The sequence below is a fragment of the Carettochelys insculpta genome, chromosome 22, assembly GCF_033958435.1.
Source record: "Carettochelys insculpta isolate YL-2023 chromosome 22, ASM3395843v1, whole genome shotgun sequence".
In the NCBI taxonomy this organism is placed as follows: Eukaryota; Metazoa; Chordata; order Testudines; family Carettochelyidae; genus Carettochelys; species Carettochelys insculpta.
This window is the reverse complement of record NC_134158.1, coordinates 20,819,740-20,845,303: the sequence shown is the minus strand read 5'-3', so window position 1 is coordinate 20,845,303 and position 25,564 is coordinate 20,819,740. Positions and strand designations below refer to the sequence as shown.

At 49.6% G+C, this 25,564-nt stretch overlaps 1 protein-coding gene across 2 annotated transcripts in view; it reads right to left on the bottom strand.

Annotated features, from left to right (window-relative positions):
• The window catches only part of DLL3 (delta like canonical Notch ligand 3), a 356,208-nt gene that overhangs the window by 15,395 nt on the left and 315,249 nt on the right, over positions 1-25,564 (bottom strand). Inside the window, exon 9 of one of the 2 annotated variants that reach the window (XR_012648465.1) lies at positions 3,659-4,136. The exons of the other annotated variant lie outside the window; for it this stretch is intronic. The gene's annotated coding sequence lies outside the window, so the exon portion shown is untranslated. The remainder of the gene's footprint in view (positions 1-3,658; positions 4,137-25,564) is intronic. 2 annotated transcript variants of the gene reach the window in all.

Genomic DNA, 25,564 nt, shown 5'->3' with positions numbered 1-25,564 from the left:
AACCCCTCGTGTTTGACAATGGACGTAGCCAGCGCCGGTGCCCAGGGATCTGGGGCAGAGGGCAAGGAGAAGATGGAGGAGATGTGGGAGGAAAGGGTACCAAGGCAAGGGCTGGAGCTGAGGCAGGGAAGAAGGCTTTTTTGTGGGCAAATGGGGCCCTTCTCCTCTGTAGGGCGCTAGCTTCGACCTGGCCCCAAGGCAGGGGATGGGCTGACTCCAGGGATGTGGGGGACGGTATGGGGGGAGGGATGAGGTCTTTTCCCTCTGGGGGAGATAGCTCTAAAGGAGGCCCAGGGTGCTGGGACTGGTTGGGTGAAGTAACTCAGGGCCATTCACCTCCACCTCAGCTCTTCAGTCTCCTGCAGTCAGAAGCGGCCATGTGGGGTACCTATGTACAATGAGTTTGACAGGGCTCAGTCAACTTCCTGGCAGACAAATGGCCTTCCCAAACCAATGAGAAAGGCAGTTAGGTCCCTTTGCTGGCTAAAACCATGGAGTCCAAACTCCCTTCTCATCTCATGGAGCAGGGCTGAGGCAGGGATGAGTGGAGACCAGGCCCTGGTTTTGCATTGAGCTGTGCTCACAATGAGGGGCCTGGCAAGGTTGCCAGCTCCCAGGGCTTTCTTCTATTGCCTTCCACTGGCATTAAACCAACAAAAACCACCCCCAGGGAAAAGGTACTTTCAAGGCAGACGGGGAGCGCTATAAACCTCCCCTTTGCCCCCGAACCATTGTCCATAGCTCACACCAAGCCTTGGGGAGGGTTCAAAGAGTCTGGACTACTCCCCTTGATAAGTCCTTGTCATGACCAGTGTTTTGCATTAATTCAGCATCTTCAGTGAGAAAGTCTCCAGGAACTTTACAAATGGGGAAACTGAGGCATGGGAGGCAACGTGACAAGCTCACGGCCTCCCAATTCAATCAGTGTCAGAAACAGAACACAGGTATCCATCTCTCATATGTCTCCCGCTCTAATGCCTTGACTCATTTTCCGCCAGGGCAGGGGGAGAACTCAGACATCGTGACATCCAGCCTCCTCCTGCTCTAACCATTAGATCCACTACCTCTCCAGAGTCAGGAGTAAAATCCCCATGTGCTGGTCCCCAGCTCCTGTTCTGACCACTAAATTAGGGTGCTTTCTCACTCACAGTATTTGCACGCACCCAAGCAATACAGGGAAATCCCTGAACACTTGTGCAGCTCAAACGAGTGAATCCAAGTTTCTGAGTGTTTGATGCTCACCCATAACCTTCGCAGTCACAAGTCTGCAATTTCTCCATCAGCAGCGAATGATCTACAGCAGAGACGGACTGCTTCGCAAGGGAGGTAGCGTTGCCTACTAGATAGAGCACGGGACTGGGACCCAGAAGGCTTGTGTTGTTCTGCTCCCAGTCACTGCCTCGCTCTCGGCCTCAGTTTCCCCACATGGACTACGGGCATACTTATATCAACCTCCTCTGTAAAGTGCTCTGAGATCCACAGAAGAAAAGCGCCTGCTAAGAGCTGAATATTATTATTTCTCTGTTAACTACTGAAAAAAAAACAGCGATGGAAATACCTGATCTCTGGGCAACGCCTACACAAAGCCACTTTATTCTGCTGCCATTCAGAAGCCTGGAGGATTTGTTTTTAAACAGCGCTCAGACACAGTAATAAATGGCCGAGGGAGATTGTGGGATCTCCATTACTGGAGATGTTTAAGGGCAGGTTAGACAAACACCTGTCAAGGATGGTCTAGATGGTGCTTGGTCCTGCCGTGAGGGCAGGGGGCTGGACGAGATGATCTCTCCAGGTCCCTTCCAGTTCTAGTGTTAGGGAAAATGGCATTGAAAAGCTAACATTCCTCCACTCTTCACCCCTTTCTCAACGCTGTGAGGACTATGTGAGCTGGGGCCCGATGCGCAGGAGAAGTGAGTGCTTCCTGGGGCAGCAGCCAGCCCAGTTAATAAGGGACAGTTGGTTGACAAGGACCGTCCTGCTTTTGAAGGGATTGTGATGCATCCTGATGTCCCTCTCCACCCTGGTTCTCACATCACAACATCCAACACCACTGTGCTAAGGACTTCCAAGGAAAGCATCACATGCTTTGTTCTACTGTGGGGTTGTGTAAACCAGGCATGCAAACGGAGAGTCAGAAGTAAAGCTGGATTCCCCCTCCCTCTGCTCTAACCACTGAACCCTGTCACCTTTCCAGAGCTGGAGACAGAACCCGGGACTCTCGACTCCCAGCCTTGCCTTTGCTAACCACTAGTCCCTGCTCCCTTCCTGGTGCTGAGGAGAGAACCCAGGAGTCCCAGTTGTGGCTCTCTATTCTGAGTTACTTAACCTCATAGCAATGAGGCTCCAAGGACTCAGCTGAATATGATTTTCCTTTTAGAGACTGGGAAACTGAGGAAGAGAGAGGTGCTGACTTGTCTACAGTTCAGTGGCAGAGCTGGGAAGAAACACCAAAAGTCCTAACTGCCACACCCTTGTTTTAATCAGTTGGCCTCACCTGTCTCCAGAGCTAGGAGTAGACTGAAGGAGTCCTGGCTCTGTCCCCTGCTCTAATCCGCAGAATAAGAGTTAGGGATTATTACTGAGTATTTTTCATCAGTACATCTAACGCTGCCCTGCCAACTTTACTAAGTAAGGGCAGTATTATTACCCACAGTTTACTGGCAGGGAAACTGAAGCACTGTGTAAAGCCTGGACTCCCAGCCCAGAGGCAGGAAGAGAACCTAGGTCTCCTGATGCACAGGCCAATGCTTCACCCACTGGGTCACACTGCTGTGAAGAAAAGCTGTTCTTTCCATGTGCTGTGGGCAGAAGCCAGGAGCCCTGATTGTCAGCCCCCTGCCGTTCACGTCTTCCTATTGGGACTGGCCCACCTGGACAGAGGGGATACTGGAGGGAGGAGGAGGTTGGTATAATTACATCTATCGTCCACGTGGGGAAACTGAGGCACAGAGCAAGACAGTGACTCAGCCAGCAGCTAACTCCTGCAGCAATTTTCCTGCCTCTTCAGGCCTCCAGCATCGGCTTGATTTCACTGCGTCTCTCTTGCACATCGGTGCCAGCCAGGCTCCCCAAATATCATCTAGGGCCAACAGAACGGAATGGCCCCATGACGCTCCCGGCCAGCTCTCGTGCTAGAGATACGTGGTCATACCCGACGTAAGGTCTGGATTAAGGGAGTCAATGTAAAAGCTTTACAGCTCACGAGCCGGTAACGACATGAGCCCAGCTGAGCTAATGAAGGTCCCCGGCCTAAGGACGCGGCACATGTGACTAACTCTATAGCGCGGGGCGACGGGACAAGGAAGCATTACTAAACTGCTGGCAGGTAACCAGTTCGTATCAGTTTTAGATCATGTGAGGCAGGAACATCAGCAGGTGTCCAAGCCCCCAAATGCCCCAGTAGCTAACTGACGAACATGCTAATAAGGATGAAGTAAAAGGCCTAATAACTCAGGGGAGACAAGATCCCCACCCCGAGGAAACACGGAAAAGGGGCTGCAACCCCTAGGAAACTTGCACAAGGCACCATAGCGCCAGTGTGATGCATCTACCAGCTGTCTGGTGGACTTTGGGAAACACCAAGATGACGCTCGCTGGTGCTGGTGACAAGGACTTGGGGTTTCTACGCGAGCACGGTGTGAAATGTGCACTGCCAGACCTTCTGCATTGTTCTCTTGCTCTTTGGCCAGCTGGCTGCGTGCGTAGGGTGGACACAGCTCTGGATAGTCTCTGTTGTCCGCCACAGCTCCCCCTTCCACTCATAACCTCTCCGCTCACGCATCTGGCGAAGCCGGTCTTTGCCCACGAAAGCTGGTGCTCCAAAATATCTGTTAGTCTGTAAGGTGCCACAGGACTTCTTGGGGATTTTGAAGATACAGACTAACACGGTGACCTCTCTGATAACTCTCCACTGTGCTCCACCCTCACCCTTGGGGGTGGTCAGTTGGTCAGCAGGACTCACGGCTACAGTTCAGGCTGCACCTTGGAGTCACAGGGGGCAGACGCTGTTATCATCGCAAGAGGACACACCAGGAGCCTGGCTGTTGCGACACACAGCTTTGCCTCAGAGGGCGAGTGGTTAAGATGTCATCCTTCTTGGGGAGGACAAGCGGCAGGCAGTGTGGTGAGAGTCACTCCTTGGGGAGAAACAGAGTAGCAAGAATGGGGGTAGCACAAATACAGGGGTGAGGAGTTAGGCTATTCTGAGGCTCTAGGTCCTGGGAACCCCAAGAGATAGACAGACAGGCAGGCAGGCAGGCAGGCAGGCAGGCAGACAGACACAAACCTTCCCCTCCACACGCGTTGGTATTTACAAGAGAGCATGTCTGTGTTTTGGGCGCCACCTGGTTCCTAAGTGACGACCCTAAGATGCCACCCTTTGGGGTGAAGTTTCCTTAGCTCAGTGGCTCCCGACCTTTCCAGACAAGTGTGCCCCTTGCCGGAGTCTGATTTGTCTTGTGTATCCCCAACTGACACCTCACTTCAAAACTACTTGCTTACAAAATCAAGACAGAAAAATAGAATCACAGGATCACAGAATGCTAGAAGGAACCTCGAGAGGTCATTGAGCCCAGTCCCCTGCACTCATGGCAGGACCAAGCAACATCTAGAGCAGGGTCAGCAACCCCCAGCGCTGGTGCCAAGAGCAGCAGACGAGCAGATTTTCATCGATGCATGAGGTGGGAGTTCAGCCCCACCTCTCCTCCTGCGTGCAGCCGGGAGCTTGCTCAAAGCCAGGCCACCTGGGGATTAACAAAAGACCAGATAATACTCCCAACCACAACCTCAGCAGCATCAAAACAAAAAAGCAGTCCAGTAGCACTTTAAAGACTAACACAATAATTTATTAGGTGATGAGCTTTCGTGGGACAGACCCACTTTATCAGATCAGAGCCATACCCATGAAAGCTCATCGCCTAATAAATTATTTTGTTAGTCTTTAAAGAGCTCCTGGACTGCTTTTTTGTTTTGATAGTAGATAGACTCACACGGCTCTCTCTCTGTTACACCTCAATGGTAAATCTCTGTGCCTTCATTAATCTATTAATGAAGCTGTTGTAAGTAGGACTGTTAGTGACTTCAAAATTATCACCAACACTCAGAGCATACAGAGAGGTCTAATGGTCAAGTTTCGGCACTCCGCCTCAGAAAGGTTGTTGACCCCTAATCTAGACCATCCCTGACAGGTGTGTGTCTAGCCCGTTGTCCAACAATGGAGTGTCCACAACCTGCCGAGGCAACGTGTTCCATCCTGACAGGAAGTTAATCTTAACATTCAGCCTAAACCTCCCTTGCTGCAATTTAAGCCCATTGCTTCTTGTCCTATCCTCAGAAGTTAAGGAGAAAAACGTATCTCCCTCCTCCTTGTAACATCCTTTTAGATACCTGAAAGCTGTTATCATGGCCTACCCTCTCAGTCTCCCTTTTCCAAACTAACCAAACGCAGTTCTTTCAATCTTCCCTCACAGGTCATGTTTTCTAAACCCTTAAATCACTTTTGTTCCTCTTCTTCTGGACCTTCTCCAAATCTCTACTGAAATGTGGTGCCCAGAACTGGGCCCAGTGTTCCAGCTGAGGCCTCATATCAGTGCAGAGTAGAGAGGAAAAAATTGCTTCCCGTGTCTTGCGTACAACACTGCTGTTCATACATCCTAGAACAACGCTTGCTTTTTTTTTGGCAAATGTCTCACTATACAAAAATGTCCCGGCACCCTAAGTACTAACAAGTTGCTGACTTTCTCATTTTTAACAGAGGATTAAAAAAATACTAGCTCAGCAGAAGATAAATGGTGTACTTATATGTGAGTGGTGAGTATCTAGAGCCTTATAAACAAGTCATTGTATGAAATTTTAGCTTGTCCTGTCTTCGCTAGTGCTTTTTATGCAACCTATTGCGAAACTAGGCAAATATCAAGATGAGATGATATCTGTCTTCTTCCCAGAAGAGCTCTGCATGCCTCCAGGGGTACAGGTGCGCCTGGAGAACCACTGCCTTAGCCAATCTGGGTTATAGCAAACAAAACTAACTTGGTCTTTCTCAAACTGGCTGGGAGGGTCTCATCAATGAGTGTGGTCTCACCACTCTGGTGGAAGTATTCAATCCCTTCCTGGATACAGAGAAGGATGAAGTTCCTCAAATGCTAAGACTGCACTGGGATGATGCTGATGTTAATGCGTTCTCTAGACTATCAACTCTGGCATGCAGAGAGTTGATTTGTGCTGTCCCTCTGCCACTGGGCCTCTCTTTTGTGACTTCCAACCAGGGTCTCTGGTCCTACCCAACAACTGCGTGAAGCTGCTAGGAGAACTGGCTACAGGCGCCATGAACTCGGATACCAGCCAGGTGCTCCATGTATCCTACACCACACAGAACAACAGTGCTCACGCCATGGTGGCTTGGCTGAGTTCTGCTCATGAAAGCAGCTGAACCTTAATGACCCAAGAACCTCTTAATGCCAACTGACACTGGGGAGAGGGGTAGAGAGACAGCCCAACCCTGGTGCATACATTCTGCAAAGTCTCAGATGACAGCAGGAATCAGGCTGGTTATTAATAACACTGAGAAAGGTCTGTACGGGTAAGAGGAGTTCTGTGTGCACACTGGAAATTTGTTCTTAGCATGCATGCCAAGGCATGAGTCACCAGCAGAAGGGGAGAACAGGTTGTTTCTGTGAGACGTGAGATGTCTAGTCCCCTGTCGGTGGTGCGAATTAAGTACTGAAAGCTGCTGCCATGGGGACCTACTAACACACATACGGAGGATGACCAAGAAATCTGACAGCAACAGGAAAGCAGCATACAGGGCGAATTGAGCCCTGGAGGTCAGTTTTCCTGTCTATGAGCAAAACCAAGGAACTATAGGGAAGTGCGCCCATGAACTTTTTAACATCGGGGTGGAATAATTTTTGTTAGGTGCACCGAGGCATGTGTGGATGTGCACCACCCATAGAAACACAGGCTGTCTGCTATGGGTGCTCTGCTGGGCAGCATCTGAATCTCCCCTGGGCGGCTGTCCCAGCGCTTAGCTTCCAGAGATCACGGCTTTGGGGATGTAGCTGGGGACAAAGAGGACAGCCCTTCACCATGCACTTTGGAAGCAAAAGGACAGTGCATTTCCATTCTTAGAGCAGGCAGAGGCAGGGGCTTAGCCAGCCCTGCTAGAAACACTGCAGGATTTGGGACTGGTCTTGGGACTCCTTTAGCTTATAAAGTTCAGCCTCGAGAAAGCACGTTCTGACGCGATTTGCTACGTAGCCTCTTGTTTCCAAAGGCCTTACTCCCTAACGCTTGAATCTTTGACAACAACTTCCTCGGGAGCTGAATCACACAGGCTGGCGGGTGCTATTCCCGTGGGAACGGCAGCTCTGCAGTCTGTGAGTTGCTGGCGTCAGGGGCTGGATATCCCAGGGGAGTCCTCCAAAGGGACTTGCAGCTAGGGGTGTACCTCTTGTTAAGCTGCAAACCAAAGTCAGGGCTGGGCAAGCCCAGAGAAGTGGGTTTGTGCAGTTGACGTCCTGCTAAGCACAAGCCTGACTGCCTCTTGCTGGAGGCTAAGGGGGTGACTCACAGCCTGGAGCACACCACGAACCATCGCAGCTCTAGCAAGGCAGAGGGGTGCTGGCAGAGAGAGGAGAGTGCCTCAAAGTGTTTGCAGCCATGGCGCACGCCTACCAAGGGCCAGGGCCGCCCAGAGCTTGGGAGTACATCTGGCTGCTGTGATGCCCTCACCCAGCAGCAGGCACACAGCTCATCATCAGCTGGCCAGGACCTAGCCTGAGCTGTTCATGCCTTCAGCACCCCGTGCGACAGATCTGGGCATGAAGCCTTCAGCAAACCCCAACCAGGGCTGGAGCCTGTGGCATCTGCTCAGCAAACCTGACCCATCCTCCGCTCCTTACGTTGGCTTCCCGCAGGACAGAGGACAGAGCTGGGGCGACGTGGCTCAGGCTGGCCTCCAGGCTCCGAAACCCAAGGTGGAGAACTGTTGCCAACATGGGCAACAACATCTCCTCTAATCTTTTCCATCCATAGGCGGAATAATTTTTTATGTGCACTGAGGCATGGGCGGATGCGCACCACCCACAGGCAAACGCTGCGGCTAATCAGCTGGCTGGCATTGACTCTCTGCTGAGCAGCTGTGCAAACGTACAGTGCACAGACAACACTGCTGGGCACCCTGGGGCCCATCAGGGCTCTATTGGGGGGCCACGAGACGTTTCGTTTACCGCTGGCCGAGCTCCGGGTTGCCAGATTTGGCTGGTTTCCCTCCCCGTCGTTTGTTTGCTGCCGGGTGTTACGAACGTGATGCTCTTAGAGCGGGGGCGCGTGAACTCAGCTGCGTGCTGACTGCGCACAGTCGCTGATGGGGAGCACCGGGGGCTCCCTCCGCAGCCATTCACGGCGCCGCTACCGGTCAGTCGCCACACCCTGGCCGTCCTAAGCGCACCAGCGCCGCTAGCAAGGCTGCCGTTGCTGGGGAGACTGTCTTGGTGATGACAATTGGGTGGCTCACTGAGAAACAGGAGTTCACTCACGCCACCCACTCACCAGCCTAAGCTGCCCACTGCGGGTGTAGACAGACCCAGAGAGGCTACTAGCACTCTGGTTGGGGAACCATGGTAGATTATCTGGCTCCTCTACCATCTTGGGACTTTCTGCTGGAACCAGCAGGGGAGGGGTGTCCCCAGGCTGTGGAACGCACTCCCTGGGACACGAAGCTCCATCCCCACCTTTTGCGCCCAGTGCAAGGCAACCCCTTCTGACTGGCCCTCATTAGCACAGAACTCTGTGGACGTTTCAGAACACCCACAAACCCCGACTTCAACCAGCCGCAGCCCCAGTTCTCCTTCTAGGGCGAGGACGTCAAAGCAAACACTATCGGTGCACAGCTGGCAGGCGTTTACATGGTCTGGGATAGGAGCCTATGCAGAACGGAGAGTCATCTGCAGATTTGGGGCCAGATCCCAGGAGACAGGACTCTCCAGACAAATATAATGGGCTCGCCCCAAGGACAGGGTGTCAGTGGCAGAAGCCAGGAGTCCTAGTTCTCCGCACTCTCTGCTCTAACCAGCGGGACACGCTGCAGATCGCTAGACACCTCTGATGAGCTATCTAGCTAGTTCCTTCAGAACGTGAAGAGCTCCTGGGGTTGTTCTAAATCAGCTCAAAGCCAGACCTAGGGATGACGTCAGTTCGGAGGAAATGCAGAAAAGCTTTGGATAAAGCAAAGTCCACCCTGAGCACAACCCTTTTTGTAGTGGTTGAAAATCAGTCGACATCCCTGTCCCACATTACCCACTGTGGTTGCCTCTGATGCTGGTTGCATGACAGGTGTCACTGGGGGAATCTACCACTGCAGGCTCTGAGTGTCTAGGAGGCGAAGGGCTAACCGAATGACACTGACCGAAGCAAGATGCATCTGGCCTGCAAGAACACTGTCCTTGTGATAAACTGGTGGAAAAAAAGACAGTTAAGAGCAGGCTAGCAAATTTGAGGAAGGCGGAAGGTCCTGGCTGGGATGACTTAGTGGGGGTTGATCCTGCTTGAAGCAGGGGGCTGGACTAGATCACCTCCTGAGGTCCCTTCCAGCCCTATGATTCTGTGATTCTGGAATGAGGGTGGCCAGCATTGGGCTAACCATGGGAATACAGGACTTCGGCAGCTCTCGCCTCTGGAAGGAAGGCAGGGCTGTTAACGCCGAAGGGGACTGCTGTTGCTAAAACAGCGAATGCAGTCCGGGGATGCGTCAACAGGGGAAGCTCAAATCAGAGCAGAGAGGCTGTTTTACTTCTGTCTTCCTCGTGCGACCTCTGCTGGGATCTGGCATCTGCCCCTGCAAAAGGATGTTGGTAAATTGGCGAGGGGATCAGAGAGGAGCCACAAGAATAATGGCAGGGTTAGGAAACATACCACATGGTAAAAAGGCCGTCCTGTAACACTTGAGAGACTAACAAAATAAATTATTAGGTGATGCACTTCTGTGGGGCAGATCCGCTTCTTCAGAAGAAGTGGGAGAAGTGGGTCTGTCCCATGGAAGCACATCACCTAATAAATTATTTGGTTAGTCTTTCAAGTGCTGCAGGTCTGCGTTTGTGTTTTGGGAAGACACAGGCTAACATGGTGACCTCTCTGAGACTATACCTCAAGATGATAGACTCACAGATCTTAACTGGTGCCCTTGGCCAAAGAGGAGGGCAAGAGTTGACTTGAAAGCAGTCTACAAGGTTGAACCTCTCTAGTCCGGCACCCTTGAGACCTGACCAGTGCTGAACCAGGGAATTTGCCAAACCACAGGAGCTCAGCATTGCCTAGCACATTACCAACACTTCCACTGCTTACTGAGCTCTTAGAAGACAACCAGGGGTATATGACAGCTAAATAACAGCACAAAACACCAAGAGGCAGGACTGGTGCTCGTAAACAAACTTTACGGGACTGCAGGAAACTTGGCCACACCCAGGGTAAGTGGCTGTCTGGCGAACTAAAATCTTGCCAGACCTTGGATGCTGCCAGACCAGAGAGTGCCGCACTAGAGAAGTTCAATCTGTATCAGTATCTATCTGCAGAACAGATGCTTAATAATGAGCTTTGCAATCTCACAGAGAGCCAATGGCTGGCAGTTGACCTTGGACTAATTCCGACCGGAAAGAAGGCATGCATTTTTAACAGTGAGGGTAATTAACCATTGGGACAGTCAACCAAGGGTTGTGGTGGAGTCTCCCATCATTGACAATTTTAAAATCAAGCTTGGATGGTTTTCTAACCAATCTGCTCTAGTGGGGCAGCTCCAAGCTTCTGTTACCCAGGAGGTCGGTCTAGATGACCACAATAGTCACTTCTGGCTTAGAAATCTAGCAACAAGGACTCCAACATGGTGGAGAGAGGTTAGGCTCCTTTCTGGGGCCCCTGGACTTGGTTATGAAGGCACTTGCGCCGCTCAAGTCGACGGAGAGACACCAGCGTTAAAACCGACCTTCTGCTAATGCAAGCTGGTGTAGCACCACTGACTTCAGCGGAGGGTTGGGCCGTTTACCCCAGGTGGGGGTCTGTCTCCATAGACTCCAATGAAGTGACAGGTGATCTGCCCCCATGAGAAATCTGGCTCTCTCATTTCTAACAAGAAAAATGCAACCGGAGAGGCGTGGGCAATTCAGTGCTAGAACAGGCAGGCCTTATACGTGTGACTTGACGTGAATAGCCCACATAACGCGCATTCAAAATAGCTGGTGTTGGCAATGCTTGTGCAATTTTAGCCCTTTAGGAAGGAACAAATATCTTTATCCAAGCAGCTAGTGATAAAGGTCAGGCACAGGGGATGTGGAAAAGCTCAGTGTGTAAGAATTGGCCAGTTTGGATAAGAGGCATCTTGGTTTAAGGGAATAAGGCCCAAATCGTTTAAATGGTTTAAATGCCTAATTCCCATGGCAATTGCCTACCATGGGAGTTAGGAGCCTCACACATGACTTAGGCAGCAGAAGATGATTGGAGAAAAGCAAATTGATTAGAGAAAAGCAAATGTGGTGCCAATCTTCAAAAAAGGGAATGACAAGTGACCCTGGCAATTGCAGTTCCAGTTGCTATTCCTTGTAAAATTTCCACCATGCAAACTCAGAGTTCAGGTAATTGATATATTTAATACAATTCATGTGCAGAGCACAAAACTGGCATTTCAATAGTATCACATTGTTGGAAAAAAAAAAGGGAGCATCATTCTGGGTTATATCAGCAGGAAGGTAGTAAACAAGAGACAAGAAGTTATTCCTCCACTCTGCTCTGAACTGCTACAGCCTCAAATGGAGTATTGTGTCCAGCTCTGGACACCACAATCTGGGAAAAATGTGGGCAAATTGCAGAAAGTCAAGAGAAGATCAACAAAAAATGGTCAAAGGTCTAAAAACATGACCTACAAGTATAGATGGGAAGAGCAGGACTCCTTTAGTCTGGGGGAGAAAAAATAGAGGGGAGACACAACAGGTTGTCAAGTATATAAAAGGTTATTAAAAAGAGGAGGCTGATTTGTTCCCTTCATCTGCTGAGGATCGGACGAGAAGTAATGAGGTTAAATTGCAGCAGTGGAGGTTTAGGTTGGACATTAGGAAAAACTTCCTGGCAGGGTAGTGAAGTTTTAAAGCAAGTTAAATAGAGGGGTTGCAGAATCTCCATCACTGGAAGGTTTTAAGAACTGGTGAAACCAATACCTCTAAGAGAAAGGTTAGTTAATACCTAATCTAGCCTCAGTGCAGGGGACTGGATGAGATGGCCTCTCAAGCGCCCTTCCTGTCCTGCATTTCTAGGGTTCTATGATTGCCACCATAAATCTTTAAGTAGCAAACTGTCAGGAAACATTCAGCTAGATCAGAGGAGGGCCGGATAGGGAGCGGGAGTTTTCCAGGAGAAGCCAGCCCAGCTTCAGGGCAGCATGGTGAGCAGTGGGTGGTCAGCCTCGACCACCCCCACCTTCGTATCTCCTTCCCTGCAGCCTCGGGTCCCCCAGCACGTGCGCAGCTTGACTGCGGCTCTGGCCAGGAGGCATGGCTGTTGCATTGCAAGCACCAGTGCTCCAGGTGAGCGCAGTCATGGGGCGGGGAGCTGGCGGGGGAGCTGGGTTGGGTTGGGGACAGGAGTCCCCAGGGGGTGGTCAGAGGGCAGAGAGAGGGGAGGTGGATGGGGGCAGATCCTGGCTGGGATGATGTAGTTGGGGTTGATCCTGCAGGGGGCTGGACTCAATGAGCTCCTGAGGTCCCTTCCAGCCCTAGAAGTCTAAGAGTCTACAATTCCCAGGAGGCAGTTAGGGGCAGGGAGCATGGTGAGTTGCACAGGGCATGGAAATCGCTGGGAGGAAGTCGGGGGCAGGAAGCAATGGCCAGGCCACGACTGGCTGTCTGGGGAGGCACAGCCTCGCCCCGGCCTTCCCTACCTGGTGCCCATGGCAATGAATCCAACTCCTGGGTAGCACAGCGGGACCAACCTCCATTCCCCTAAGCACCGAGCTCCTTTCTTCAGCCAAGTTCTTTCAGAATTGGACCCTCCCAGTTCCCTATGGCCCCACCCTTGAGACAAAGCCATGAAACTGCCCTTACAGACCCCCCCGACCAGGTTACATCTCATACAGTTCCCCTCCCTCACTTCAGTATCATCTGAATTCATGACCCTCCATACAATTTTCTGGACCCAGATGTGGCCCCTAGACCAAAACATTTGTCCCCCCTGTTCTAGATATAATACTCATCAGTATGAGCTCACATCCTTCGCATCAAATGGCAAGACTGTGACAAATGAGGAGCTTTGGGAAAGAGCAGGATAAGAACCACTTGATTTTCAAATCAAGAGAAGGAAGTGGTGATGGCTTGGACACACACTCAGAAAACCACCATCCAGCACAGTCCATCAAGCTCTCACACGGAACCCGCAAGGAAAAGGCACAAGAGGAAGACTCGGCCAACGTGGAGAAGATCTACTGACATGGAAGGACAACAACTGGGGGAATTCTGAGGTCAGCTAGAAATTTTGTCTTGCAGATGACCTATGCTCCCCTCGGAGAACAAGGGTTTAAGTCAATTAGGTCAAGTGTATGAGCTCAGTTTACACATTCTGATAACAACTTTAATTCTTACCCACAAGGTACACTTAGCAACTTTAATACACTGGTGGCACATTGCAATTTCCAAGCAGATATTGGCTACGTCTACACTATAGTAATCTTTTGAAAGAAGTTTGTCTGGAAGAGATCTTCCAGAAAAAACAAACAAACTTCTTTCAAAAGAGCACGTCCATGCTCAAAAAAGCGGATCAAAAAAATCAATCTGTTCTTTCAACAGAGTGTCCACACAGCCTCTGCTCTTTCAGAAGAACGGGCCAGGGATCGAAAACCCCAATGCTGGGAGGACTCTTCTTTCAAAAAAAGGTCCACAGAGTGTCTACACATGCTTTATTTTGAAAGAAGCTGTTGAAAGGAGGCGCCTTTCCTGAGCCGGGAGCAGAAGAGGGCTTTCGAAAGAAAAGTCGCGTTCTTTCGATTTCAGATCGAAAGAGCACATTGTGTGTGTAGATGTTTCGTGTGTTCTTTGAAAAAAGGGCTGGATTTTCCAAAAGCACTTGCTAGCGTAGACGCAGCCACTGGGTATTTTATCAGCACCCAACGGTGTCTGTTTCGAAAGAAATTCAAAAGCATTTCTTGTGATCAGACTCAGGCTATGTCTGCATTAGAAGCATCTGTCTACAGAAGTTACTGTTGGAAGAGATGTTCTGACAAAACTTCTGTTGAGAGATCGCCTCTGCGCATAAAAGAGGATCGATCTTTAGACCCACTCTGTCAACAAAAGGGCCCCCGGAGTGTCTACACAGCTTTTTTTTCCGGTTTGTGAGCAGATGTTCCACAAGTTTTGTCTGCAAAACTCTCTACTGTAGATGTAACCTTAAAGTTGCTCTCATCTAGGCAAGGCTTCTTCCTCTGTCAGATGTTATTAGCCCAGCCCATGCATGGTAAGGGCATGGAAAATCACAACCTACTATGTTTTTAGCAAATGGCAGTACCAAGAAGTGAAAATTCATCCCGGATATTTCTGCAACCGTCATAATTACAGCCCACTTGTGTGACCTTTCAGCAAAGAAATCACTGGCATAGTTGATTAAATATTTAGTGTATATAAACGTAGCAGCAGTGATCAATACAGGCTAGTATAAAATTCATGTAGAACTCTAACCAGTGTGTTCTATAGGTCAGAGTTAAGGGGATTATTGTGTAAGGTAAATGCCAATTTGTCAGTATTAATGTCAGCCAGCTGTAGAGCTATAAGAAGAGGTATGCAAATTTCCTTGCATTAAGCCTTTGTAATTGGGTATTTTTTTAAAAGTCAGCTGGGTTCTGCAATCTGCATCATGGCCATGCAACTTACTACTGTAACCTTAACTGTGTTTCAGAGACTTATCTGGCCCCATCACTGCACTGCCTGAGCACTTTGCAATCTTTAATGTGTTTATCCTCATAACTGCCTGGGCAGGAGGGCAACCCTGTTATCCCCATCTTACAGCAGGGAAATGGAGGTAGTGGGAGGTTAAGAGTAGGTCTACCCAGCAAGTATCAACCTATATCTACACTTGCATTCCTCTTTCGAAAGAAGAATGCAAATGAAGGAACTCAAAATGCAAATGAGGCACTGATTTACATATCTCATGCTTCATTTGCCTAATCTTTTTTTTGGAAGAGATTCTTTTGAAAGAAAGCAGTGTAGGCAGGGCTCTTTCGAAAGTAAACCCCATCTTCGAAAGCACCCTCCTTCCTGAAACAAAACAGGAAGAAGGGTTCTTTCGAAGACAGGGTTTATTTTTGAAAGAGCCCCGTCTACACTGCTTTTTTCTTTCGAAAGAATCTCTTCAGAAAAGAGATTATGCAAGTGAAGCATGAGATACATAGACCAGTGCCTCATTTGCATTTTTGATTTCTCTCATTTGTATTCGTCTTTGGAAAGAATGCAAGCGTGGACAATGCCTCAGAGTGTGCGGCAACTGACTCGCGTAGATCTTTAGGATCCAAGACCTTCCTCCCCAAGGGGTGTCAGAACCCAGGCTCCAGCCCAACCCACTACTCTAACCACTAGGCTATGCTCCTACCCCCTTCCCTCGGAGGAGGGCTAATCCAAAGGGTGGGTCTTGAACCCCGGACAAGGCAGCTACCCTGCTACTTTTAGCCCCGCAGCACAGACTCTGCAAGCCAACACTGGTTGACTGGAGTCTAAGACGCTGTGCCATAAGTCACTGCATCGAGATACCCGGGATGACTTGCATAAGGTTACACACAAAGTCTGTAGTAGAGGTGGGAACCTGGGTCTCTCAGAAAAACCATTAGTCCACCATACTCGAGTGCAGGCATGACAGTGAGGGCCCTACCAAATTCATGGCCCACGGTGGTCAATTTTAGGTCATACAATTTTTAAGAATGGTCTGTCATGTAACAAACCTGCAGGCCTCAGACAGCAAAAGTGGGAGCCTCCATTCCTGTAATACAGCCAAATTCCCATCCCTGTGTTACAGCCTGTTACGGCCTTGAACACGAGCTAGCCGTAACGGCCCCTAACACCTGTGTTTAGACATGGAACCTAAAGAGAAGCCATAACCAGGGCAACCTTAACTTCAGCCCCGTGAGAACGTTAGAAGTGGAGCTGAGCCAGTACGCGCCCACCCAGCAAACAGCTAAGGGATAACATCACTATGAGGTCCTGCCCCAGCTGAGTTTCACTAGGGACGCTTTGCCTCAAGTGCGCCTCGGACCTTCCCCCCGCTGGACCAACGTCCGCCATGGCCCTGATGTGAGGTGCTTTGGGACTGGAACTCCCCGTGGCAGAAAGGGATGTAAGTTGCTTGTGAAGACCTATATATCCGGTTGTATTTCTCTTATTGATTTGTACCTTGTGAATAATTTGCAGTAACTTGGAGTAGATAAGCTTAATAAAGTACTGTTATCCCTAATCTGCTCCGCGTTGAAGTGAATCCCATAAATCCTGTTTGGCGTTGGCCTGCGAGTTGACACGGTCAGTTTCAGGATTTCAGCTGTTTCCTTCTCAAATTTCATTGTGTTGTAATGACAGGGGGCCTGACACAAAAAGGAGCTGGCAAGGGGCCACTGTGCTATTGTAGGAAGGTATGCAATACTGCTATCCACACTTCTGTTCTGCTGCCAGCAGCACTGCCTTCAGAGCTGGGCAGCTGGCGACTGAGGGCTGCTGGCCAGGAGCCCAGCTCTAAAGGCAGAGCCATCACCAGCGTCAGTAACATGAGACAAGGATGCCAAGGCATGGTATTGCCACTTTTACCTCAGTGCTGCTACCTGCAGAGCTGGGCCCTCAATTAGCAGCCACCGTTCCCTGGTTACCCAGCTCTAAAGGCTGTGTAAAAATTAGGACAGCAGTACCATGGCCCCCCTAAGATAACCCTGCAACCGCCCTGCAACTCCCTTTTGAGAACCACTGGTCTCCCCAAGAAATCTTTATCACATAGGACAACTGCACACAAGAGACCAGGTTTCACAGGGAGAAAACAGATGTTGTGGTCTGTGACAGGTTTTGCATGGTGTGAACCTAGTAGGTGCCTAATGATAATATTCCAGCTAGGAATGTTATTGTAACACAGGTTCTTTTCATGGGGAAATTTCCTTTCAAAAGACTTTCAAGGGAGGATTTACAGCTGGTTGGCAAAGGGACTGCACTCACAGGAACCAAAATGGACCCTTTTGCAGAGATCTAAGCCCCCAGGCCTAACCATTCCACTCTGTGCACCTACGTTTTCTGGGATGCTGGGGTCCCCCATTCTGCACCCTCCATGCAGAGGCTGCACAAACTTGGGGCTCACCAGATCTCCTCTCTGCAGGACAGAGACGACTCCCAGGACATCTCTGGGGACAGAGAGATGGGAGGGGCTCCTGATTCTGCAGACCTCAGAAGTCCGTTTCCAAAGACGTTACTGGCCGTATTGTGCACTTTCTGTGGGAAAGCAGCTTCTAGGGGGTCACCACCCTCGCCAGGCTGGATCAGAGCTGAGATCCATCTCACCCAGTACCCCATCCCCACTAGCGCTCAGCACCAGATGCAAGAGGAGGAGGTGGAAGACACCTGACCCAGAAGCAGATAATTTGTCCTCTACATTAGAACTTACCCGAGAACCTAAGCAACTGAGATGGGCACAAGCACAGGAGCCGGAATACTGTCAAGGGGTTGAGTTCATTGACGGCTCAATCCTGAAAGCTCCTGAGCGCCCCAGTGACACATGCTCTTCATGGGATCAATGCCCCTGGGCCCCAGAAAGAACAGATGTCTAAAGGCCGATGTGTAGAGTCCTTACACATAAAGAGAGACACTTAGCTCTGGTGAAGCAGGAAGAACAGCCTGGAATTCTCTGGGGGTTCTACATCTGCTGCCATGCAATCTTGGCCAAGTCATGGCGGCGCACGGTGGCTCAGTTTCCCCATCAGCACAACAGGGAAACTAATAACTCTGACCTCTTTCAACATCGTTTTGATTGACTCAGCAGATGCGCCGGAGATTACTGTGATCGAAATCGATGGGATTATGAGGCCCCAGCACTAGAAAGGCCAGAAACATGTGTTTAAATGTGAGCAAGCGCTCACGCCCTCTGATAAGCTGCACGCTTTTCTGAATCGGATCTGGAGCGAAGGAACGACTGCAGCGGGAGCCTTGGTGATTTCTCGTTCCCAAGAGCTGGGGCATAACCAGGTTACGTTTCTGCTTTTCCCAGGTGTAGTTTTTTTCCATAGGCCTGTGGTACAAAGGAGGGTGGCAGTTTTCTTTTACAAGCTAGCCTACGCTGGAGTTCTGGAGAGATTTTAAATGTTTGCAAAACAAAGCCCAAACAGCCTTTGATGAGCCAAAGAAAGCATGGGAAACTGACAGACAGCAAATGTCTTTTTGTTTACACCTCCTTAATTAGTGCACAGATGTATGGGTAACTTTGCAGAAAAAAAAAAACCTGCTCATCTCAGCCTTTTCCCCTAGAGGAGAGCTGTGGAATTTTGATTGTGATCAACGGTTGTTTTCATAGACTCACTGTGACAGCTGTCCTGACTGCACATAACAAACAGACCAGAGGATTTCCCTGATTGTTTGAACTAGGGCTGATCTTCTAAAAAAGCACCCAATCTAGATTTTGAAACTACCAGTGATGGAGAGAATTCCACCTTGGTAAGATGCTCCGAGGATTAATTATGGTCACAGTTTAAACCAATTATGCCTTATTTTCCTTTCTTCCAGCTTTGGGACCTTGTTAAACCTTTGTCTGCTAGACAGGATAGCAAAGAGCTGGTGGAGATTCAGAGGAAGAGATGTTCCCAGAGCGAGGCTGGGGCCCCAAGAATTAATGGGATCCTGGGATGCATTAACAGGGGAATCTTGAGGAGGGGTGGAGAGACTATTTTCCCAGTGTGTTTGGCACTGGTGAGGCTGCTGCTGGGATTCTGTGTCTAGCTCCGGTGCCCACAATTCAAGAAGGATGTTGATAAATTGTCGTAGGGGAGGTCAGAGAAGAACCATGCAATTGATTAAACAGTTAGAAATCCGGCCTGGTAGTGGCAGATTCAAAGAGCTCCATCTACAGGCTGAACCTCTCTAATCCGGCATCCTCTGGACCCGACTGGTGCCAAACGAGAGAATTTGCCAGACCACAGGAGGTCAACATTCTCTCGCACACTGCCAACACTTCTACTGCTGACTGGGCTCTTAGAAGACATTTGGGGTAAATTGCAGCTAAATAAAAGCAAAGAACATTGAAAGCCAGGGCTGCTGGCTGGAAACAAACTTTATGGGACCGTGGAAAAACTGGCTACACCTGCCATAAGGGGATGTTCGGCTAACTAGAGTCATGCTGGATGACAGATGTTGCAGGATGAGAGAGGTCCAACCTGTAGTTTGCTTAACAAAAAGCAGGTGAAAGAGTCCCTTGATAACAGCCTGTAAGCGTCTACACCTGGAACAAATATTTAACAATGGGCCCTTCAGAGTAGCAGAGAGAGGTCTTATACAACCCAAAGAAGCTAGCCAAATTCAGACCGGAAATAAACTATGAATTTTTAACCATGAGAGTCACTAAGGCCTGGAACAATTTACCAAGGGGCATGAGCAATGTTCCCTTTAATTTTTTTCTATCCATGTGTGAAATAAATTTTGTTCTCTGCACAGAGATATGTGCTCAAGTGCACCACCAATCAAAATGCATGCTGCTGGTGTGGGCATTCTGCTAATCAGCGGGGCGGGATTTAAATCTCTTCTGAGTGGCGGCTGCAGCGCTCAGTTTACGGGAAACACTGGTTGTGGTGAATTCTCCATCAATGACCATTTTAAAATCACAGTTGGATACTTTTTTAGCAGTTCTGCTCTAAGAATTGTTGTGAGGCAGGTCTCTGCCCTCTACCGAGGGTCAGACTAGATGACCACAATGGTCCCTTCTAGCCAGGAAATCTATGAGTCTATCAGACAAGCCAGTAGTATTTCAGCATACCAGCAAGCAATAACAAGGACAGACCCACCGAAGGCAACAGAAATTCTCTTTCACCAGCACAGCTGGTCACAAGAATCCTGTTAAAACAAAACAGAGATTATGAAATCCCTTCCCCCTGCCAAATGGCATAAAACTAACCCTCTCAAACTTGTTCGCCAAAAGGAAGTTTAGTTTTGGTGTAAAACAAAACATTTTGTTTTGCTCTCAACAATGTTTATCAAAACAAAAAAGCGGTCACGTAGCACTTTAAAGACTAACAAAATAATTTATTAGGTGAGCTTTCGTGGGACAGACCCACTTCTTCAGACCTTGCCGAAAGCTCACCTAATAAATTATTTTGTTAGTCTTCAAAGTGCTACTTGACTGCTTTTTTGTTTTGATGGTATATAGACTTGCACGGCTCCCTCTCTGTAACTATGTTTATGTTTTTTAAGTATAAAAATATAAGGAAATTTCAAGTCACGGGAAATAAATCAAACCCAAACGTTTGGTTCCAAAAATCTTGAAAGAAGAGGTGGCATTCTGAAAGACATTTTTCTCTCTAGTTTTCTTCCAAAATGAGTTTTTGTCCCAAACACCAACAAAACAAATAACACAAGTTGAATCTCTCTAATCCGGAACCATCCACAGTCTGGCATGATTTTAGTTAGCTGGATGACTACTTATCATGGATGTGGTTAAGCTTCCCATGGTCCCATAAAGTCTATTTACAGACCACAGTACTGGCCCTTAGCGTTCTGTGCATTATTTAGTTCTGATTTACCCCTAAATGTCTTCTAGGAGCCCAGAAAGCAGTAGAAGTGTTTATAATGTGCTAGACAATATTGGCCTCCAGCAAATCCTCATCTGGCACTGGGCAGGTCCCGAGGGCACGGGAATAGAGAGGTTCAACCTGTAGGATTTCCCCCACGAAACACTGGTTTGAACTGACACCCCATTTTCTGATGGGAAATTGCTTTGGTGATTTTTTTTCTGAGCTGCTCCGATTTGCAGTGCATAGATTCGTAGCCGGGGGTCATTGGGGTCATGTGGCACAGCACCAACCGGAGAATCCCTGCAGCTAGCCAGCCCCTCTCTTGTGGTTGAGCGAGATCTCCATGCAAGTTCATGAATCAGGGCTAAGACGACAAAGAATTGAACCCTCACTCCAGCCTGAGCGTTGTCTTAACTCTGGAGCTGAAGGAAAATAGCCACAATAGCAAGGACCAGATTCCCACCTTGTTGACTCTGTAGCCATGTTTACACTAGGAGTGCTCTGATGGGATCACTGGCCAACAGAACTATGCAGGTAGTGTAGACATGTTTTACACTGTGAGTCGACCTGCTAAACCCAGTGCAACTGCTCACAGGGTAAGGTCGGATCCGCTCTGGGTGAGAAGCAAAGAAAGGCTGGAGCTAAGAACATAAATATTTGGCATCTAGGTCATCATTTTCCGAAGCTATTCCCAAGTTCAGGGGCCCAGCAGCTCTGATTTGCAGAAGGTGCTGAGCATCCAGGCTTCAGTTACAACAGGAAAAGTCAGGGCTGACTGCCCCCCAGATGGAGACCACCCAAAATCACTAGTCACCTGTGAACAGCTTAGCCCTGGGGGATGTGGATTCATGCACAAATTATTAGTACCACCTGCCAACATCCACAAACCCCAATCACGGACCAGGACCCTGTTGTGTCAGGCGCTGTACATTTTAATTGCTATTAGGTGTATGATGGCAGCCAGACCCCATTGTGTTAGGAGCTGTATAAACACAGAACAAAGACACTCTCTCACCCAAAACGCTGACAGTCTCAATTTTACCAGCCCAGCTGCGATTGCATCAGTTACCTATTTAGGTCTAGACTGTGAAACAGTTGTGTGCTAGGTGCCATATTATTATACTCCTAAAAACCCTCAGCTCTTCTCTCTTGCTTTCCAAGCTGTAGTTCTCAAAGCACATTACAGAGGGGGAAACTGAGGCACACAGCAGGGCAGCGTTTTGTCCAAGGTCTCCCAGCAGACAGAGCTCGGAATAGAACCCAGGTCTTAGCAATCCCAGGCTTTACCCACTAGGCCACACTGCCCTCTCCTTACCTAATACCAGGGATTAACCAGAACTGAAAGCACAGGGGTTCTACTGACACAAGGAGTTATTGTGCTGGTAGAATTCAACCAACTCCTCAAACAACGTGAACTCAGGGCCTTTTGCTGCTCTAGCTGTGACTGCATGGCGGGTGCTGTGAGACAGGGTGCGCGTGGTTTTTCCCCATTCCTAGCTGTCACAGCTATGCTGGCAGAACTCTGAAGAGCAGACCCAGCCTGACCCTCAGCAGCTTGAGCTAAAAGCCAAATTTGGCAGCTAAGAGCTGTGGGCAGACTGAAATCCGCCATGGATTGCGCAGTGGGGGGAGCTGTAACTGACGCTGTCGGCGGGGTGAGCCAATAGAAGCATTTGCCTAAATAACACCAGCCAATGGGAGCAAATAAGGAAATAGGAAGGCGAGATCAGTGTAGACAGGATCGAACTAGAGAACGTAGACAAGTTCATGTACCTGGGGAGCAACATAACGTATGACCTAGAGTGTAAGAGGGAAATAGCGACTAAAGGAAGAGCAAGTTTGAAGGCGATGGTTAAGATCTGGAAAAGCAAAGCGATTAGCTTAGGAACAAGGCTGAGCATTTTGAAACATGTTTATGCAGCAGCCTGTTGTACGGATGTGAGACGTGGGTGGTAATGAAAGATTCAAAGAGGAGGATATTGACGTTCGAGAGGAGCTGTTATCGCAAGATCCTGAGAATAGGATGGATGCAGAAGATCACCAGTGAGGAATTATATGGGAAGCTACAGCCGAAAGAGAACCTGCTGCAGAAGAGTATCAGAGACATAGCCACGTTAGTCTATATACTATCAACCTCGATAACTCTTTCTGGTTCTCTGTGCCTTAAATATTGAGTCTGTTCTGGTCTGGCTCTGGGCTGAAGAAGTGGGTCTGTCCCACGACAGCTCACCACCTAATAAATCATTTTGTTAGTCTTTAAAGTGCTACTGGATGGCTTTTCTGTTCTACTGCAGAAGGTCACACAGTGGAAGTTACAGCTATTCGGGCATATGTGCAGAATGAATGACAAATGCAAACCCGAGGCCCTGGTATTCAGCATACGGGGCGGTTCGAATAGGAGAGGCCGACCTCACAGAGAATGGGTAGATGATGTAGTAGATTGGTGCGGAGCTAGTCTACAGAAACTAAGCCACTCTGCACTGGACAGGGAAAGGTGGAAGGAAAGAGCAAGACACTAACGGGCGCTGAGCCCCCAGCTGTTGAGGAGGATGATGAATGGGAGCAAGGCATGCCCTCAGGGAACGCTGGCAGGGGAAAGGCTTGTGAGCAAATTCGGAGAAGCCTGGTGCCTGGCCCACTCGCACAGGCAGAGCACGGTACCGAAGGAGTTTGGAGGTTTCTAGGAAGTTTGGGCACACCCCGCCAGGGCCGATGGAGGTGTCCTTGGCCCCTCCCAGCCCTGGCGTTCTCACATTCCTTGTCTGGATTCGAGCCAAGCGCTCAACAGAGCAGCTCTTCGCCATGCATGCCCTTGAGAAAAGTGCCCAAGTGATTCAGGCGCCTAAGTGCTGCGAATGGGGGGGAGGACGGGGGGAGTCAGGTGGAGGGATCTGAGCCAGGAACGGGGAGTCGAGGCAAAAGGAGTGACTGTGGCTGTGAGCACTGAACAGCTGCCAGCCTAGTGCTGCTTTAGGGCTTCAGAGCAGGCTGCCAGGCCAGTCTGGGTGGGTCAGGGCTTCCGTCTGCAGTTACCTTGTGCCTCAGAGGCCTTTAGGTGCCTACCTCAATGGGAATCAGGCGCCCAACTGCTGGGCGTCAGACGCTTATCTTAGGGGGAGAAAGCCCCCCTGGCACTTAGGCTCCTGAAGGATGGATCTGCAAAGTCTGAAAACGGGATTGGGGACGTGCGTGGCAGGAGTCGGGTCCCATTCCAGAGCCTGGAGTCAGGGCACTCTGCACAGGCAGGCTCCTGGCCACCTAATTGGCTCCACTGCCTGATTGGTGGGAAGAGTCAGAGGCCTGGCTCTTCGCTGTTTATCCACGCGCAGCAGCATGAGCATCTTGTCCTAGCCCTGCTCGTGCCTGGACCCAGCCTTGCCCCGTCTTGCTTTCTCCAAGTATCCCGTGTCCCTGACTTTGGTTCTGGCAATCGGTCTCTGACTGCATCTGTTGCTGGATCACTATCCCTGGCTACTGAGTCGACTAATGCTCTAACCACTAGGCCCAACCACCTGCACTCTGGTCTCCGACCACAAGACTTCTTGGAGGTAAGTCAGACGGGAGCAGAACCAAGCACTCACGAAGGGCTCAACTACGAGGCTGCCACCAGCTGTTCTCGGGAGCATCCAGCAACTCTGCCTCCTCTCGTTACACCCGGGGTCCCCACTTCCCAACCTCAGGCTTTGCTCTCAATACACGACGAGTTCGCACCCAGCGTTTGTGGGCAAACCCCAGGAGGCAGGAGGGGAAGGCGAATAGAAAGGAACTAACTGGTGGGTTTCAGAAAAGATCTCAGTGGGGTCAGCCAGCGTGACTGTAAACCTAGTGTCCGTCCCTGGGGCGGGGGGGTCACTTGGGGCAGCCCCACTGATACCCACCCAGGCTCCAACCTCCTGCCAGCAGCAGGAGTGACTTGTGGGAATACAGCAGTCATCTTCAGTGTGCTGAGGGACCCTGCAGGGTACCAAGTTCCCTGCAGGGCACAGTTAAGATTGGAGTCAGGTCCACCCGTCAGGTCCACCCTTCTATCTACTTTAAACAGAGATTGGGAAGGTGGGGTGGGGGAAGCATCATACTAAAAAGAACCACACGGGCGATGCTGAACAAGGAAGGGCGGCCAGGGAGAACAGGGAATCATCCAAGGGGATCACAGAATCATAGAACACTAGAACTGGAAGGGACCTTGAGAGGCCATCGAGTCCAGCCCCCTGCCCTCTCGGCAGGGCCAAGCACCGTCTAGGCCATCCCTGACAGGTGTCTGTCTAACCTGCTCTTAAATACAGTGAACTCTTTCAGATCCAGGATTCTATCATCCGGAACTCTCAAAGAACCGGCATTTTAACTGTAAGTACATTTTAATTCTGTTTTCCAGGAGTACGGTATAGTGACCATAAACACAACTAAGTAGAGCAAATACAGTATATGTTTACAGTGTCCAGTACTACTGTTGCTGGTAAATAAAGGACTCTGCATATGTTTTTGTTTGTTTCTTAATATCTAATCTTGTTTTTCTTTTGTATTATGCATTGCCAAGTATGTCTCTCTATTATCCAGAATATTTGAATATCCAGCAGCCTCCCGGTCCCAGGGCTGCCGGATATGAAAGAGCTTACCCTGTCTCCAGAGATGGAGATTCCACAACCTCTCTGGGCAATTTATTCCAGGGTTTGACCACCCTGACAGGTAGGACGTTTTTCCTAATGTCCAACCTAAACCTCCCTTGCTGCAGTTTAAGCCCATTGCTCCTTGTCCTGTCCTCAGAGGCCCAGGAAAACAATTTTTCTCCCTCCTCCTTGTAACACTTTTTAG